The sequence below is a fragment of the Pezoporus flaviventris genome, unplaced genomic scaffold (assembly GCF_033815535.1).
Source record: "Pezoporus flaviventris isolate CSIRO_AGI_PZ_B2104156 unplaced genomic scaffold, CSIRO_AGI_Pfla_v1 ptg000013l, whole genome shotgun sequence".
Taxonomy (NCBI): Eukaryota; Metazoa; Chordata; class Aves; order Psittaciformes; family Psittacidae; genus Pezoporus; species Pezoporus flaviventris.
In genome coordinates, this window is record NW_026892561.1 from 33,925,499 (window position 1) to 33,940,619 (window position 15,121).

The 15,121-nt window shown below is 35.2% G+C and overlaps 1 protein-coding gene across 5 annotated transcripts in view; it reads right to left on the reverse strand.

The window, feature by feature from the left end:
• RSRC1 (arginine and serine rich coiled-coil 1) overlaps positions 1 to 15,121 on the reverse strand; it is a 169,679-nt gene that overhangs the window by 144,621 nt on the left and 9,937 nt on the right. The gene's annotated exons all lie outside the window — the stretch shown is intronic.

Genomic DNA, 15,121 nt, shown 5'->3' on the forward strand with positions numbered 1-15,121 from the left:
CGGCAAGGAGAGGCAAAAGCAAAAGTTTAGTATGCCACACTATAAAGACACCAGCAAGAAAGATTCCTTCCTCTCCTAATCGAATTCCAGAGCTGCACTGTTAAGGTCGAAGAAAAAGAAACCAGGATTAAAGAAGAAGAAACAGGCTGTGTGAAACTTCTGTTCCCTTGGATTGTATAATGCTGTAAGAAAGACACTCTATGTCTTTTTTTATGTTACATTTTGTCACCTGTACTAATGGGAAAACTTGACTTCTACATGAACAAATAAGGTAACATTCTATTAGCAAGTAAATTTATCAGATTCTGCAATTAATTTATATAAACACATGCAGTTATTCTGTTCTTGATACATCTGGAATCTATTTTAAAAAAGGGTCCAGATTACTTTCAGGACTCTCAATAAATACACCAAATTATTCTTTTCTACATCATGCAGGCATTAGCGACTCTGCATCTGCTATGACAGGAAGATCTGGATGTACCATCACCCAGAAATGAAAAAGGGTCAAATTAATTTTCCAGATGGAATCACTATCCAGGTGAGTATTTGTTGTAAATTTGACACCACCTCCAATATTATGTTAAAATGTTAAGGAACATAAATGAGTGATTTCAGGGTTGAATTTTTCCTGGTGCCTCTGAGAAGTTCAAATTATTTACAGGTAAGCACTTCTCTTCTGTCTCTCTTTGATAAGAGCACTGGTTTATTTTTGTAATTGTAAAACATCTAAGATTGTGGCCCCAATCATGGTTCAAGCTTAAATATACTACAATATTTACATATAGTTACATCCAGAAAGAGATACTGGACAGCTGAATGAAATAACCTGACCAGATGCTTGAAATCAGCTTACAGCATGGGACAATAACTGTTCTCATAAACTGAAATAAACAAACGAAACAAAACCCATCAAACAAAAACCACCAACCCAGAGCATCATGGCACCATCGTCATCAACATGAGGCACTCAAAGCACTACGAAGTACCAGTATGGATCCAAAACTGAACAAACAGCAAAAAAACTATCAGTATTTCCCTTTCTTCAATACTGCAGCAATTTGCAGTACCATTTAAAGGGCAAAACAATAACTGCTTAAAGACAAGATTAAAGCATATGCTTGTCCTTTAGAAACATACACCTACTTTAAAAGACTGGAACTATTGAGACAGACTTGATTAACACAATGAAGAGAGGTCTCGAATGCTTTGGAAAAAATATTTGGATGAAAAGCCGCGTGTCTACTTTTACTTGACTGGTAACAAACTATTGCGCTCTGTGCTCACAACTAAAAAAACCTGAAACTATTTTTTTAAATTCAGTTATAACCAGACATTTTGAGATATTCCACCTACACTTTTTACCAGGACAGGTTTACGAAGCATATAGAAAGACTTTTAGAATACCATCCTGTTTTCTGAAATTAAAAACCAAAACCGAAACAAATATATTTAATGAAAGTAACCATAATTTGACTATAGGATCAAGTCTCCAAAATTTAAGAAACCCTAGTATTGTTAAAATAAAAAAGACAAAAAAAAAAAAACAAACCCACACACAAAAAACCCTGCACCATTGTTACATAACATATTGGAAAACAAAATATACTAAAAAGCAAAACAATAAAATCTGTATTATTTAAAAAATAAAGCAACAAAACTGCTTAATTATTACATTCCAAAATGTATTATGACTGTTCTGATCAATTAATTATACCAATCACAAATTTATATTAGATCCAATTTCAAAGGGTAAGAAAGATAAATTACAATTACAATATGATTTCTGTATATCTATGCCTTTGCTTAAAAAATATTCTCAGTTTTACCATGGAATTTTCTTCTAAGTTTTGCTTTTTATTTAAAACATAAAATAACCAACCTTACAAAACCACCACAAAAACATGAACAATCACAGACCAGCATTGCGAGTCCTTACTGAATCTGCAAGAAGCCTGCAACAGCAGCTATTACATACTACATTCATCTCAATTTTAAAACCTGAAGGCAAGAATTAAAGTGTAAACTGTATTTTTTCCATCACTAAGAATATCACCAAACTCCAAAAATAAAACACTACGTATGGTGTCCCTTAAAACCTTCAACCATTGTCTTCCCAACAGCTATATCACAACTTCTAGATGATTACCACCATTATATGGAAGTTGGAGGAAGAGTGTAACATAATCAGATTTCAGAGCTGAAAGGTGTAATATATATTAAGCTAACGATATACTAACCAAGGAAGATTTGCCCACCACCTTCAATGCCTCTTCAGTAGTCACCGATGCCCCACACCTGCAATAGCCTCTCTACCTGCCTGTGGTTCATGGTGCTAGCAGACAGTTAGTTTACTATAGTATATTTTTCACGTCCCTCCAACTTTGCTTTTCCCTCACGCTTCTTGTTTCCTTCTACTAATCAAGCTACCAAGTCTTTGAGGCTGAAATTTTATTTTGAATACACAACCGCTACTTCAGGCAGTGCATGAAGAGCTCAAGCCCTGCCTGGCACTCTCCTGTTAAAAGTAACATAAGGATACATTGACTAACCACAGGCAAACAAGATACTACCTCAGATGAGATGATACAATCTCTAACAATCTATTGCACTTCACAGTTACAACATACTAGAAACTTGATAATTTTGGTTACTGAGCTTCAGATTCATAAAACACACCAATCTTGTGATCATATCAGCTTTACTGTATGACATGTTCTGAAATAAGGTCAAGACTTTATTGTATTATTCAGTTAATTCAGTCTTTCTAATTTAGTTGAAGCATGGAAATACTCCATAATTCAGATCCTTTACCACAGTCTTCAGGAAAGCTTTCATCAGAATACTTGAGATCTTACTTTTTGCCCAGTTGGCAACATTCAGACTTCTAATGCTTCTCTAAAGCCAAGGGTGAGTAACAGTGCATCCTAACTAACCCCTAATTATCACCCCTCTGAATAAGTGGATGATAACTGACTTGGAATTAAGGTTAAAGTTCCAATCTAAGGCACTTTTGCAGTCTGCAGCTAGAAAGCTGTTGATACACTCTGATTTTAGCAAACACTTGTTCATTGGTCTAGTAGATAGGACAATCAAAGGCATAAGGTGTGAAACCATGCAGATATTTTGTCCTTATCCTGTAAATCAGATACAATTAAGGACCCCATCAGAACAGGTTGTTGTCTCTCAGTGAGAGGCTGAGCCCTGCAACAGCACTGATGTGCACACTGTGAACAGTTTTGTAACTAACATGATAGCTACACGGATGTGACTCCCACTGCTTTATTACATCAAAGAAAAATATACCCATCAGTAGCTACAGTTTTGACTAACACCAGAATTTCCAATACAACCAATCAGAAAGTTTAAAGGCAGATTAAAACTGTTGTTCCACTCTAAAAGGTATTTCCTAGGAGTAGTTTTGATAATCTATGGAGCAACATTTCCATTATCTTTAAGTATCTGACAGGACTTCATAAAATAAAATTCCTAATGAGTATCAGGAAGAAAGGCTGTTTGTATTTTACATAGTTTTTCTGTCTTGAATATACATTTACAGAAGTGACCTCTTCTTAAAGATTCCTATTACAAAAGTCTCCAAATTAAAACAATTGACAAAAATTAAAAAATTGTGCAGCTTTCCCTAAGGATTAGTTTATATTTTAGTTCCTGCTACCACAAATCACTTTCTTTAACCTCTTACCTGTTATTTGAACTAATGTTTCGTGAATCAATGACATTTTTTTCTTTTTAAAGATCAATATTTTCAGTGAATCCTACACTTTAACCATAATCTGAACAATTATTTTTAGAATTTATGCTTTAACATTAAATTACCAAAACCACATATTCTGTGGCAAAAATGACAAAGCTGACCTTTATTTTATTAGCCTACAATTTGCTCACCAGTGTTTTCTTAAGCTATATGAATGGCTTATGTACGCTGACAACATCCCACAGATGGTTATGATTATGTTCAACAGGACAACACACTCACTGAAAACTTTCACAGATGCTTACCTAATGGGATGTCACATTAAATCTGACATTGTAAGATAAAATAACTACACACTAATTACAGCATCTCAAAAAGGTCATTTTCAAATGATAGTCACAACATTTCCAATGTAATTATTGAATGAGTTTTCAAACAAGTGAGATTATTACTCAGCTTAATTCTGCATGAAGATGTCCTTGAATATACATAGCTGTCAACATCTTGGAAATAGATGCCCCTAACTGCAAAACTCCAGTAAACATCAGAATTCGATTTGACTACTACTTGCTTCCTCTCTTAATGCTTAATGACTAATTCCTCAGAGATACCCTTAAAAGCCCTAAAATGTTGTCCTTGGGTAGAAACTTTCACTCAGCAATCAATTGGGAGCAAATTAGATGATTGTGTTGAAATGTACTGCGCTGTTTTAAGCTAACAAATGAATGAAGAAAGGTAGTATATCGGAACATATGCTACTACACTGAAGTTGCTAAAAGGGTCTGTTGGAAGAATATTTGGTTTCCAGTGAAGCTAATATGCTATAAGAAGGGACAGTGATGAAAGAATACCGAGTCATACGGAAATCCAAATATAGTGACAGACACAATTATTTTACTAATTGCTAATGAATACAGTCAAGTGGCTTCAAAAAGCAAAACTTTGCTTGGACTAGTTCAGGTTTTGACCTCTGCATGAGCAAATGCATTTCAAACTGAAGCCCACCAAAATTGATTAACGGCGCCAGCCAAGGCCAGCGTGTAGTTGAAGCTTTTTTCCATCCATCACATGGCCCCAAGGATAGTTAAATGAACCTTAAAATGGCTACAAACAGCTCAATGACTACACAGACTCCTGCCAATTAGAAATAATTAGGCAGTCATTTTGGTGGTAAGTCTTTTTAAGTGCATACATAATGATGCAATGATGCTTATTAGCGATCTCACATGAGCTATGCTCAAACAGCCTGAAATAATTATGCAACTATCACAAAGCCTTGCACATCTCTGTACTTCACCTTAATGCATTTAAAAATCCACTTCATTACCTCCAGTAATTAATCCTCCATTAATTGCAGGAAAAGCCCAGTTTACCATGCTTCGTTTCTAATTATCTTATAAATAGTTATGGTTCTAATTAATGTGTTCATTAAACTGAATATCTTTCTCAAAGCCATGCTCAGAGCAAAGGTTCCACTTTTGAGAGAAAAAGCCTAACTAGCCATAAGGTGAGGCCATTTTGGTTGTATTTGCTTTTATTTTAGTATATTCAACCTCCTAATTGGCATTTAAAATCTAATTTGGAAGAACTTCAAGAAGACTATATAGTAGGAAAATAGGAAAAGGATTTTTTTTTTTTTTTAACCCACTTTCCAATCAAGAAGCTTAGCGCTTTAACAGGCAAACTTTCAGTGTATCTTTTTGACATAGACTGATAACAGACTTTTACTGCTATGCCACTGATTAACTTAAATTCTATTACAATTTATCTTACCCCTGTATGCTTCCATATAAAAGTACCAAAAACTATAGAAGAAAAATTGGTACCTAATGCTATATGCATAATTTAAAACAAAACATACTACTGACTTTGCCTTCATTTCTAGGATATAAATCAGCGGTATAGAATTAAAACCCAAAATGAAATCTGTTATTCAAGCTGAGCATAATATAACCCTTTAAAGTCCATGAGAATTTGTCAATTTGCCTTACTAGGAGCTGATATGATCCTATGAAAACAGCAACTGGAGAATACCTTAAAATATTATTTATGGAAACAGAAACTCCATATTGGTGGCATATGTTTCACAGTATTTTGGATGTATGCACATAAGAATTCATAAGAAACATAAAGATTCTAAATAAAAAAAAAAAATCTACAAAAGTACAATCAAAATATTTCTTTCAGTTAATATGAAAATATAGAGACTAGCTCCCCATCTTTTCCTACATTTTAATATTTTCTAAATATACATTATAATTAAATACATCTCTCTCCAGTTACACTATGTAAAAATGAAAATTTTCACTTTTTTTCCTTATCTGCATATTTAACATAAAATACATATTGCTCATTGTCTAGTTTTGGCTTAAACTATGATACTCAGGTACTCAAAACAGTATCTTAACAATAAAAGGTCAAAACCTCTACATTATTATTACAAAAGATTTTTTTGTTGTTGCATTTTTTTTCTTTCCTAGAACGTCACACCTTAGTAGAATCTGGAATCCTTGAAATTCAGTTTAGTCATCAATAGGATCGAACTTTTTTTATACCAATAAATCTATACTAGGACCAGATGAAGTGTTATCACTTATACAGATTCTAGCTCTGGCATTTCAGAGAGACACAGTGCCTTGCCTTATGAACTAGCAACATTCCCTGCCTGCAATGCTTTACACTAGCTTTAAAACTGCCTCTCACCGTATCAAAATGAACAACCCAGGCTAGACCCTTTCTCCCCCTAGTGCATACTCATCCATATGTGAGCATCTCATCTTGATCTCTCGCTCCTCACCAGAGGAGAGAACGCTTTCAGGCAGATCAGCACACTGAACTATCCTGAAGCACAGATGTGGGAGGAAGACAACAGGCACTAAAGGATGAAGGGACAGCCAGGAAAATGACACAGTGCCCTAACTTTAATTAGCTTAATTTGGGAAGAACTCACTCCCAAAGCACACTTGGGGTCCCCAGGTCCTGGCTCCCACCAAGTTCTGGACCGCCTTTCACCCATAGAGGCAAGATGTAACCCAAAGCACACTCTGGGAGTAGTATCAACAGAAAAATGGCAGCTGCCTATCTGCATCTTGAAATACAACTGATTTATATGGGATAAAATTTGTTTGTGCAAAGATACCAAAAATACTGTATGCCGCAGCTACTGTTGTACTACTCACAGAGACAGCAGCACCCTGATAATCAGCAAAGGCTTCAGCTGAAATCTTGGCCAAAAGCAGTGATCAAAAATTCCAGGGCATGTTGCCACTTTAGACAGAAGTATGGTCATCTCTAAAACCCAAAACAACAACAATCCTCTAAAGCAAGAGTCAGCAACTACCATCTCTGCCAGGAAGATGGATTTTGAAAGCATACAGCACAGGTAGGAGCAAAGAACCACACCACCTTGAGGAAAAACAGGTAAAGCAGGCGGCGGTCCCCAGGTCCTGGCTCCCACCAAGTTTTGGACCTCTTTCCACCACAGAGGCACAACATTACTGATGAACAATATCTTATCTCTCTGGTAAGACTGATTTTTCCCAGGACCCAATACATTTATAGCAAAACTTTTAACCTCCAGTTTGAAAGAAGCATAGCATCAGGCACAGCATACTTCAAATATTGCTGACCGCTGACCAAAGGTGGCTAGTTATTAAGTCTTGCTATAACCACCTGTCATGTAACTTGCATAAAAAAACACAAGAGTAATACATAAAGATAACTGGGAAGGACTATGGTTACCAGTCTACTAATATGTAAAGTAAGCATAACAAGAAATCTGCGGAAGAAACTGTAAGCCATCATTACAACTACCATGAACTGAATTAGGGCTGTACATGTAACTTTGGCACATACAACCTCAGCAAGGCTGACTGAGGTACCTGAAACAAAGTTCAGGTGGAATTGTTTTAATACATGGGGATGACAGCTACTTGTGTTCTGCTGTTAGAGGACAACTGCTACTCCTATTAGGGCTTTTTACATTCTGATGGGTCCCACAGAAAAGATATGGCAAAACACTTTCAGCAGAAATACATGTTTTTCACCTGCATCTTTAGATGCAATAACTGGATCTATTAGCTCTAGTAACAGATCTAGTAACTAGATTCTGTTACTGTCATATGTTACTAGAATTAGAAAGAATGAAAAATGGAAATAAAGTAAACAGAAAAAATTTTTTACTACATTTTACAACTCTGTGTTTCATGTTTTTATAATCACATTCTAGAAATTAGCTCTGGAAACAGTGGCAATTTACACAGCAAACAATGATGGTCTTATATCACCAATGCATCTTTAAGACATCTGCTACATGTTGGTTTGCACAGTTGCCTCTGGAAACATGAGCTCTGCAAGAAAAATAGTAAAAAAACCCATAACCGCTTCTATTTCACAGCCAGAGACTTGGTAGCAGAGAAAAAAAAGGATAAAATAAAAAACTCAAAAAAAACCCTACATAGTGGTTTAGAATGCAGACACATTGAAATCAAACAGCCAATCCTGAGCAAAAGGGGAATCACATTTTTCTTGTCTCATTTTGTGCCTTTTCCCAAGCAGGAAACTGAAGCATTAAAAAAAAAAAAAAAATAAAGAAATAAAAATCCAACCCCAAAAAAATACCAGCCTGCAAATACACCCTTTCCCAAAGGGAGAAATGAAAGGGTTTAGTAAAATAAGAAGCTATACTTATAACACATTTTGCTTACACAACACCTGGACTGCCTTAGAAAAAAGTTTACATGCAATTAGACTCAATGCTTAACTCTAAATGAACAACACTTATGCATTCATATCTTTCTTTTAACTTGTTGGGGGGGGTTGGCAGGGGGTGTTGTTTGTTTGTGTTAGGATTTTGGGGGTTTTTTGGTTTTCTCTTATATACCAATGAAAAGCACCAAAGCAACTGTCACTAGCAGCTATCTGGCCTTCCTGATAACATAAGGGCCCTTGGTGTTGCCTTATGAAGTTTAATTTCCCAAAGCGATCAATTAGGTCTTGGTAATGTGCACATTGGCGGGTTATTGCTCCAGGATATCTTCAGTGATACTGCTTCACCTCTCTACTTTTTCCAGTATTTTCCAGACAAAATGTTCAGTTCTTTTTGAAACAAAGTTATTACAGCTAAAAAATATGCTTAGATGCTATTGCTTATACAACCTGTAATGCAACAAGATTTTAAATAAAAACTGCAGGCTTTGATTTATTGGGAGAAAAAGAAGAAATATGATCTGATGTTACCATCCACAGAAAAACTAAAGATAACATGAGCAAACTCAATCTGAATTTCACTAGTTCTACAATATCTTAATTAAATATACTTTCTAATGGATCAAAGACTCTAAACTTCCCCACCAGTAACAAGAGAAACAAACATGTAATATTGACACCAATTTGTTACAAAATTACGTGGGTCTACAGCTAGTTGCACGCAAGTATCTTAATTTGCATGGAAGGACAGAGGAGAAAATATCCTAGGCAGCAGACCAAAACTTTAAAGCAGCAGTCCAATAATTCTAGTACTTACTACCAGGAAAGAAAGGAAAAAACAACAAAAAACAAACAAACAAAAAAAAAACCAGCCCACAACAAACACCAAAAAACACCAACCAAACCCATTTCAAGAGAAATATTCTGATTAAATAGCATTGCTTGACTTCTCATAGGACTTTTATCTGCTTCTCTTCTGAAAATTCTTGGATCCATTTCCAAGGAAGGTATTTCCGAAGCATTTTTATAGATTAAGACAGCTTTTCACCACTGTCTGACAATATGTGTCCAACCTTGTTCTTCACAGTTTTCTTTTCATTTTTTGGTTCTTACAGCAGCCATACAAAAAGAACTATGTTTGTACCTTCTCCCCCCATAGCTATCTCATGGCTCCAAGTCAATACTGCTGTTGCTACTCAGACTTCACTTCCTTATTCCTTCTACCTCCTTGCCATCAGGCAATAAAACTCATTGTCCGATATCCATAGTATGGTCAACTCCAAAAGCCTTCACTCTCTTCCCTAAGTATTTCCTTTTCCCTGGAACAGCTACTGGCACACCTATGTTAAAATACTCCCATAGGCAAGACCTCTATTCTTCAACTGAAACCAACTTCAACTTTAACCCATATATCTGTCTCATATTTAAATGCAGTCTCTCTTCATAACATTCTTAAAAACCGGTCTTCTAAACCCACACAAGCACAATTCCTTTTTCCTTTCTTTTAACTTACTCTCCTCTACCCCTTCCTGCTCTCCCATAAACTCTCAAGCTAATCTGCAAGCCCCCTCACAACTTTGTTCTTTATTTATCTGCCATTATCTCTTCCACTAGACACTGTTGCTGACATTAATGTCTACACCAAAATGTACAACCCTTTTGACTTCCTCTCTCCTAAAACCCCTAATTTCCCTTTCCAGCCAATGCTTTTCTAGAAAATTCTCCCTGAAGTTGTTCATAATTAAAACTCTGATAGTTTCTAGTGGATTACAATGTAGTGTATGCTAACCAGGACAGACAGATACAGCCTGTAACTGAAAGGAAGTTTTGAACCAGCGTTAGTATAGATTATGTCGTGACTCAACACTTCTCATCAGCTGTAAGACCAGATAGGCCAGAGTTTTAATTTGAAAAGATTCTAACACATTAATACTACCACATTAAAATAATGTGATGCATGGAAAAGAGAGACTAACTGAAGACAGACTCATTTCTATTCACCATTCCAAGTAATGCAAACACAAAAGCATTCAATGGTAAGACTGTTTACATCTTTCAAAGTCTTACAAACGACATTTCACTTTGCAATATCGACTCCAGTGAAGTACTTCCTAGCAATGGTTTGGATTTATTTTTAAGATATTTAAACAGGAAATTTTCAAAACAAAACAAAAAAAAAACAACACAAAAAAGTCCAAAATAAACAAAACAAAACAAATGAACAAACCCTCAGGCAAAAGATGACTGACCCATGCCAGTACTAAAACATGAAACCTGCAAAAAGCTTCAGATCTTCTGTATACAGCAGCACACTATAAAGAACACAAGTAAACAACTGATACATAGGAAGGGTTTACAGCTTGCCCAGCTTTCAGTAAGTATCTACATGAAGCTACGACCTTTTTGAGAACAGATCAAACCCAATGGCAAGAATCTCTACCTTCAGGGTAAGCATCGTCTGGTATTGCATTGGGGTTTGCAGCAGCAGTGTTGAAAACACAGCTAGAAAGGGGTGGTGGTGGTGAATTCTTTTCTTGTAATCTCACTATCAGTGTGTCATAAACCAGGCACTGCAAACTAGTCTTTAGAGATCACTAAATTTGAGAACCTGTCTCTATTCAGTATGTACATCAACAGAGCTCTATATTAAACAGAGCAGGTTTACTATTTTTTGCTTAATGCTTTCACATTGCATTTTTCTGCATGAATTCAGGACCCTATTTTTAAATATTACAAACTGTAAGTGTTAAACAAAAGAATTCTGGCAAGCTGTAAGGGTTGAACAGAAGTTAATTCTAGTTTACATTGCTAGGATAATGGCAGCTTCAGTCAACAAGCCACTTTTCCATACCAAAACCCAAGTATATTCCAAAGCCAACCATAAGAAGTAAGTCGCCCTTCAACTGGACTGCAGTGAGTTGTACACATTTCAATATTAAATCAATTAGATGGAAAGAACAGTAAAAAAAATAAGAAGTAACCATGTACCCCCACTCAGAGGAAAAATAGCATCTATGCCACGGAAAATACCCAACACACTGATCAAACACTTCCTTCAGAGACAGTCGAAAGGCCTCGGTTCTCCAACCAGGACTACTTTACGCATGACATTTTCTCTTCTTAGATGTGTACAGATGTACTAGGTGTTACTGTGCCAATCTTTAAGATAAGCTGTGTTAAAGATATTTTAAGGCAGCAGTTTTAAGTTTAACATAAAAAGAAAAGCCAAAAACACTTGGCAGACAATAAAAACAAACTTGCATGTTTAAAGGCAATTATAGTGAAATACCCTATAATCATAGAATTGCATGAAATCAAGGAATAAAGGTTAGCATGTTTTGGTTAGTTCTATTTAAAGCTATGTAAATTAAAATATTTGCTTTACGAGTCCTGATGTATTTTCATATATAATTAACTTCCTGAATTGCAGTGAAAACTCTAAAAATATTAGCAAGAATTTATCCACATAGAAATTATATGAAATCCGAGTTTTTCCATTACAGAGAAGCATAATATTCTAATAAGAACTATCCTAATCTTCACCCAGCAATAATTTCAAGATGATATTATTATTCTCATCTCCTTGAATAATATCCATACTCCAGGGCCATTTTCCTTCTCATATTCAATATCATGCATGCTTGTATCAAGATTCCTTTCTTCATATCCTGTCACAGTATCAATCACTGCCTCCTGTCCACTCAATCCACTTTTGATTTATCAGCCGCCGTCTTTCTGGACTCCATAACTCGACCCAAACCATTTTAGCAAGACATTGACAAATAGCACCCAGTATCACATCAACCTGTTCCACTTAGTAAACTAAGAAACAGTAACTGTGACATCTCTGCATAAGTATTCCATTCTATTCCCTAGACTGATGTATATTAATGAGGAGATGGTATTTGAAATGCTTCTTCCACATCAGCATCTAATATGATCAAATTAGGAAATGGGATGATTTATTAAATTTCGTAGAGCTGAAATATTTCTTTATATCACTATATGTGTGGTTTCAGAAAGTGAGCTGTTGCTTTCAATTTTTCTACTGAGGATGTGCCTGCATTTCACAGACGAATTATTGTCTTTAAAAAGATTGCAAGAAGGCGAAATGTTATTAAGCAAATGCTCAGTAAAACAAACTAAATCGGTTTTAAAATTCCTAATTTAATGTAAATCTTGGTTGTTTTGCTGAAATTCAGTTTGTGATCTTATTAAGTCCTATTTGCATTGTACTATCTTGCTGTAGGACAGCTTTAAATTTATAGCATTACTAGGAAGCCCCACTTTTTTGACTCTAAAAAATACATCTAAAATAAAATAGTTATAATATGCACAAGTTTGCTTATCTTCTAAAATAAAGTAAAAATCAGTTTAGATTACAAACAATAGCTGCTCAAAATATTTTTAGAAAGTCATTATAAAAAATTTTCAAATTAAAACTTGGTATTTCAGTATTTTATTCATTTGGGCATCTGTAATTTATTCACTCAAAAAATAACCTAGACTAGAGAAGTTATTAAAAAAAAGATTACACTACAGCCACATATACTGCTACCAATATTTTCACTACCTCGAAAAACAAACTATCTTAATTTTAGGGAGGACTGGGAGAAGACATTAGATTCAGAATTTGTGCTATTTGTATGACTTACACAAGAAAAAAAAACACAACGATTTAAAGATACCACATAATGGATCTTAGCTTCCAATATGAAGCCAATTTTCTAGCATTGGTCCAATTCCCATTGGGTAGGGAGGAAATCACAGTTACTCAAGCCCTAAAGGTGGTGCTCTGAGCTACAACAGTAACACTACAAACACAAGTAACACACAGATGATCTTCATTTTATTGCTCTCTTACTGCTGCTTATCCATTGGGTGTGTAGATTTTACTCCCCAACACTAGCAATTCTGAAGTTGGAGATCATCAATCACAATTTGCGGGTAACACACTCTTCACTACACTAAGACAAGGTGGCTACCTGAGTTACTTCTGATCATTTTATTTTGTAGTTTACATGACATAAATTTACATTACATACTTTTCTTACCTTTAAAAGTCATATGAAATAAGTTGCCCACCCCAAGCAAAAGCATTAATGAACAACAGATGCCAAATTCTCATGAAAATTACACTTCAGCACTACAAATACACACATTTTACAAGATAAACACTGTCTCTTCACATTTAACAGCTTCGAATGGATTTTTCTTGCCTGACTTTTTAAATTAATTTCAACTTCTGGTATCCACAACCTCCAACAGCAAAGGTTTCCCCAGCTTGACTATGTGATACATAAGAACTAGCCGCTTTTGTTTGACTAGGATCTGCTACCAGCTGACATTGCTCACTTATGCCTGCGCCAGGTCTTCAGCCAGAGGAGAAAAGAAACACTCATTCCTTAATCATCTTTTCCACATCATTCATTCTTATTTTTGTTTTATACCCCTCCATTATATCCCCTCCTAGCCCAGCCTGAAGAATCACAATGTACTCAGTCATTTTAGGAAAGCTGTTCACACCTTCGAGTGCACAAGACAGAATTTGAGATAGGAAAGAAGTATCTAGCATTGCTGCAATTGTCTCAGCACTAACAAACAGGGAAAACACAGGCCTCTAGTAGCAGCTTTCTGCAAACTATTTAACTCTCCTCCAGAAATAAGATTAATCCATGGCTTCTCAGTGTAGCATTACAGCAGAGAGCAGACTTGGAAAAAATTACAATAAAATAATCAATGTTGGGTTTAGTTTTTATGCTTTTAACATGCCAAAATACTCTTCTGTTATAATTTAGGGTGTTATTTATAAATATTTCCCCTGATGAACCATGTCTGTGAACAGTAACATCACTTAAAGTGACGTGCAGCTATACCTTTGTGGTTATAGTATTGAAACAGCTGCTGTATTTTACAAATTTTATCTACACAATATATCCTAGCATAAAATAAAGTAAACAGTAGTTATGTTTTTAAAGTTTTTAAATACATAATTTCCATATACTGCAGTGACAATTAACTTCAGTAAACCCCTTTAGACTGTGTCTAATGAGATCTGCAATTTATACTTATTACAATAAAAAAAATGCTGAGTATCTGACATATTGAAAAACACCATTTGCACCTTACTCTTGTAACATCTCAGTGTGTTAAAAACTGATTTTGTTAGCAGAACAGTGGATATTTACAGGAATATTTCTACACACAGTGCAGCAGCTTATCTGGGGTCTACAGCTCAGATGGTAAGTATACTGCAAGAGAGATCAGACAGTTAAAATAACCAAATTGCTACTACAAAGGCACTGTAGCAATAAGTGTCCAGGCAACCATTATAATGAACAGCTGTGAATAAGTAATGAGAGAATAACAATAAGAGAAAGTGAAACGTCCACGTCTTTGAACAACAATTTTTCAGAATTTAGAGGCAACAGCTCATATTTGGTATATGAAAATAACATGTTTTATTAAATTCTTAGTGAAGGTACACAAAATAACCCGGCTGATGATCTCTAAAAACATAGCAAAAAAAAACCCAAACAAAAAAACCAAAACACTTTGATCTCTCTGATACACTAAATTCAAGAAAAAATGCTAACAATTATTCTGATATTCAGGTGTCCTGGGTTCAGCCACAACACCAGGGATAAACTTTATTTAAACTTCTTAACTGAAAAATACAGACATACAAAAATTGAGCTT